This window comes from Littorina saxatilis, unplaced genomic scaffold (genome assembly GCF_037325665.1).
Source record: "Littorina saxatilis isolate snail1 unplaced genomic scaffold, US_GU_Lsax_2.0 scaffold_471, whole genome shotgun sequence".
Classification (NCBI taxonomy): Eukaryota; Metazoa; Mollusca; class Gastropoda; order Littorinimorpha; family Littorinidae; genus Littorina; species Littorina saxatilis.
Window position 1 is genome coordinate 55,001 of NW_027126274.1, and position 5,000 is coordinate 60,000.

The 5,000-nt window shown below is 36.1% G+C and overlaps 1 long non-coding RNA gene across 1 annotated transcript in view; it reads right to left on the reverse strand.

Moving 5' to 3' along the window:
- LOC138954732 (uncharacterized) overlaps positions 1-2,684 on the reverse strand; it is a 6,888-nt gene extending 4,204 nt beyond the window's left edge. Inside the window, exon 1 of the long non-coding RNA XR_011451951.1 lies at positions 2,539-2,684. This is a non-coding gene — a long non-coding RNA (uncharacterized lncRNA). The remainder of the gene's footprint in view (positions 1-2,538) is intronic.
- Between the last annotated feature and the right edge of the window lie 2,316 nt (positions 2,685-5,000).

The following is a 5,000-nucleotide window of genomic DNA, read 5'->3' on the forward strand; positions in this document are numbered from 1 at the left end:
GAAATCGATTAAAATCGATTTCGAAAATTTAATTTTGATCATAATTTTTATATTGTTATTTTTCAGAGCTTGTTTTTAATCCAAATATAACATATTTATATGTTTTTGGAATCAGGAAATGCTGTAGAATAAGATGAACGTAAATTTGGATCGTTTTATATAAAAAAGAAATGTATTACAATTTTCAGATTTTTAATATGCAAAGTCATTAATTAATTTTTAAGCCACCAAGCTGAAATGCAATACCGAAGTCCGGCCTTCGTCGAAGATTGCTTTACAAAAATTTCAATGAATTTGATTGAAAAATGAGGGTGTGACAGTGCCGCCTCAACTTTTACAAAAAGCCGGATATGACGTCATCAAAAGTATTTATCGAAAAAAATAAAATAATGTCCGGGGATATCATTCCCAGGAACTCTCATGTCAAATTTCATAAAGATCGGTCCAGTAGTTTGGTCTGAATCGCTCTACACACACACACACACGCACAGACAGACAGACAGACAGACAGACAGACACACACACACACACACACACACACACACACACACACACACACACACACACACACATACACCACGACCCTCGTCTCGATTTCCCCTCTATGTTAAAACATTTAGTCAAAACTTGACTATATGTAAGCAAGTCGCGTAAGGCGAAAATACAACATTTAGTCAAGCTGTCGAACTCACAGAATGAAACTGAACGCACTGCAATTTTTCAGCAAGACCGTATACTCGTAGCATCGTCAGTCCACCGCTCGAGGCAAAGGCAGTGAAATTGACAAGAAGAGCGGGGTAGTAGTTGCGCTGAGAAGGATAGCACGCTTTTCTGTACCTCTCTTCGTTTTAACTTTCTGAGCGTGTTTTTAATCCAAACATATCATATATATATTTTTTGGAATCAGGAACCCACAAGGAATAAGATGTGTTTTTGAATTGATTTCAAAAATTTAATTTTGATCATAATTTTTATATTTTTAATTTTCAGAGCTTGTTTTTAATCCAAATATAACATATTTATATGTTTTTGGAATCAGAAAATGATGAAGAATAAGATGAACGTAAATTTGGATCGTTTTATAAAAAATCTTTTTTATTTTTACAATTTTCAGATTTTTAATGACCAAAGTCATAAATTAATTTTCAAGCCACCAAGCGGAAATGCAATACCGAAGTCCGGCCTTTGTCGAAGATTGCTTGGCCAAAATTTCAATCAATTTGATTGAAAAATGAGGGTGTGACAGTGCCGCCTCAACTTTTACAAAAAGCCGGATATGACGTCATGAAAGACATTTATCGAAAAAATGAAAAAAATCGTCCGAGGATATCATTCCAAGGAACTCTCATGTCAAATTTCATAAAGATCGGTCCAGTAGTTTAGTCTGAATCGCTCTACACACACACACGCACAGACAGACAGACAGACAGACAGACAGACAGACAGACACACACACACACACACACACACACACACACACACACACACACACACACACACACACACACACACACACACATACACCACGACCCTCGTTTCGATTCCTCCTCTATGTTAAAACATTTAGTCAAAACTTGACTAAATGTAAAAAAGCACAGTTAATCATTATTTACACTATTCATGTAATAAAATACAATTTAACAGAGAGAGAGGCAGTATTGAGGCCTGCACACACACACACACACACACACACACACACACACACACACACACACACACACACACACACACACACACACACACACACACAAACAAGAGAGAGAGGAAGAGAGATTGAGAGAGAGAGAGAGAGGGAGAAAGTGTGTGAGAGAGAGAGAGAGAGAGAGGGAGACAGAGAAAGAGAGAGAGAGGGGGGGGAGAGAAAGTGTGTGCGTGAGAGAGAGAGAGAGAGAGAGAGAGAGAGAGAGAGAGAGAGAGAGAGAGAGAGAGAGAGAGAGAGAGAGAGAGAGAGAGAGAGAGAGAGAGAGAGAGAGAGAGAGAGAGAGAGAACAGTGTGTTGACTTTAATGCTGCCGAACTAAATAAATGGATTTCATTCAATCAAAAAAGCACTCGTTTTCCTTAATATATGTTTTTAGTAAATATGCAAATTTCATGGCCCTTTAAACTAGGAATTTCACACGAATATTTTAGGAAATTTACAAAATCCCTGAGTGAAACAGGAAATTTACAAATGCACTGAAATTTTAAGGGATTTTGTAAATTTCCGGGTTTTGACAATTTACTGTAACATGTATATGTATAGTTAAATGTATATGATACAATTGCGTAATTAAAATGCACATAACGTGAATATGAATACGAAGAAATAACCTTTAAAATGCCGCCGTCACAATGCCGCCTCTACATTTTTTGCAACTCAAAATTGACGTCATCAAATAGAGCTGAGTTCGAAATGTTTTAGGAACTTATCTCTTCAACAGTACCTTCAAATCACGAAATCCATTGCACAGTTAAGCAAGTTGTTTGTACATTTAAAAAAAAGATAATCAGTATCTTCATAAAATGCAGGAAAACATACTGTAAACAAACACCTCACCAATTTGTAGAGTGCAGAATCAGTCTCTCCGGCACCTCGATACTGGAATGAGCAATGAAACGAAGAGGGCTGAATAAATACCTTTTCCTGCTGAAAGCCACACCCTGGGGGCGTGTCGACTGATCTGCGTTTCACTTTATTGTATCATGTACTCGGGTAATTAATTGTGCGTCAGGTGTGTGACTCTGATTGGCTGAGCCAGGTCACGAGAATTCTTTGACTGACAGGCATAATCAGGTAGGAGCGCTCAAGTTCCCATTGCGGCTGTTCTGTCTAATTCGCGGGGTCGCTTCGAAATTTCTTTTAGTCGAAATAAAACCATCATTTCTAATGTCTCACAAACGATATCAGCATTCGCCTGAAGGCTCATGCTTGATATATTTTTTCTCGACATGTCAGTTATCATCTGCTAACAGTGAGCATATTAGAAATAACTCATAGTGTCGTGTTTCTCCGATTTTTGATAGCGCTATTTGATGACATCATACTTTCCCGTTTGCAAAAGTTGAGGCCGCATTGTCACGGTTTCATTTTTTCATCAATTTACTTGTAAGTAAGGAAAAACGAATTAATTGCATTGATATTTAATTTCATTATAATTTGGCGTTAATCAGTTGGTTGAAAATGTAATAATAGTCTCAAAGTCCTAGTCAACAGAACTTGTTTGCACACGACATCTGCGTCACGAATACCGTTGTAATTTAATGAAGATGAAGGTTAGAATCTAACAATGAACTTTATTGTGTAAACGTTTTCTACGTAGTCAGGCACAGAAAATATGTATCCTTTGAGATAAGAACGTTGTGGTTGTATTGGATTGTAATATACATTATATAAAATAACGTTTGAGTCTTGAGTCATATTTTGCTTTATATTGTATTGTATTGTGTTTAATTGTATTGTATTGTATTGCATTCTGTTTTGTTTCATTGTATCATTGTAATGTATTCAATTACTGTGTTGTAAAGCATTTTGAGAAGTCACTGTGCCATGCCATGGTTCAACATAATACTCTGGCACTCCGCAGCACCGAATGTTTCAGCTTCTCCCTTTCTTAAACAAGTGATTACAATAATTGCGTAATCACATGAAATTGTTGTTTTTTCTCTGTACCATGATCGATTCACACTGGAAAAATCTAATACCCTACCTTTTGCAACGACAAAAAAGAGTCTATCTGTTAGTATGAGAATCCTATACTTGTAACATTTCGTTGTGAGTTTCTTTAATGCTGCTGATATGCCAACTTTCACATCTTTAATCAAAGAAATAAAATTAACCACCATAGTATTCAAAACACAATTATGCTTAACATTTGTAACGGAATGAAAAAATGATAAATAAATACACTAGTTACACATAACAGATAAACAATAAGTGAGTTCTAATCCAATCAACACCAAAAAACACTTTCAAAACAACCGACCGACAAACCAAACAACCAATACAAAAAAAGGAAGAAACATAACTGAACATCGTGTCGTAAAAGCTTCCTAAGATATATATAAGGAAAATAACACAACAGTCTGAAAAGTGGGAAGAGCTAGTATTAAATAAAAAATCAAACTTGAACGGCATGAGTAAGAAAACGAATAAAACAAGATTTTCTTACCAGATATCTGCGGTTGTTTTTTTGCACTGGAGTGGAGTATTTGAGTCGTCCGATTCGATATAATATATACACCACAATAAGACCAATATTATTGAGCCTAAAACGAAAACAGCCCCCTGGAAATCATCAATCAAATTCTTGAAAATTTTTACATTTTTTTCTTCTTCTAAAAATACCCCCAAAAAACAACAACATAGCAGTAACATATATTTCGAAGCGTAGATTACGCGTGCAATCAGCCACAGCTGACTCTGGGTAATCATATACTGCGATAGTATACAATATTATTCTTTCCACATTTATGGTTATTACAAAGATGTGAAAGCTAACATCAAAGGATGTTTCAAGTTTAATCATTAGTAAAATGATGCTAAAGCTGGTATCACCACTTAAATAAACATAAAATCACTTCTCTGAAGGAGAGAAGTTGCATTCATTTTTTCTGAGTCGGACAGCTGTGTGGTTCAATAACGCAAGAGATCCGTGTAAACAAAGTTGTAAAACTCCCGAATAGCATTTCAAGAGCTCTAAACGTGCTTGCGTGTTTACTTACTCGCTTGATTGATTGACTGCTACGACTGCTATATTGGGTAAGTAAGGTTTGATCTATAGCTGTCTATTTTGAGAAATTAATACAACCTGAAAGTATGATTTTACTGAGTATAATAATGCCAAACTAAAATCAAATAAGCATGCGCACGTGAATGTGTGTGTGTGTGTGTGTGTGTGTGTGTGTTTGTGTGTGTGTGTGTGTGTGGGGGGGTGTATGAGTGTGCGTGTTGGGAGCGTGTGTGTATGTGTATGGTGTCTGTCTATCTTTGTGTGTTAGTGTGTTAAACAGTATAATTGT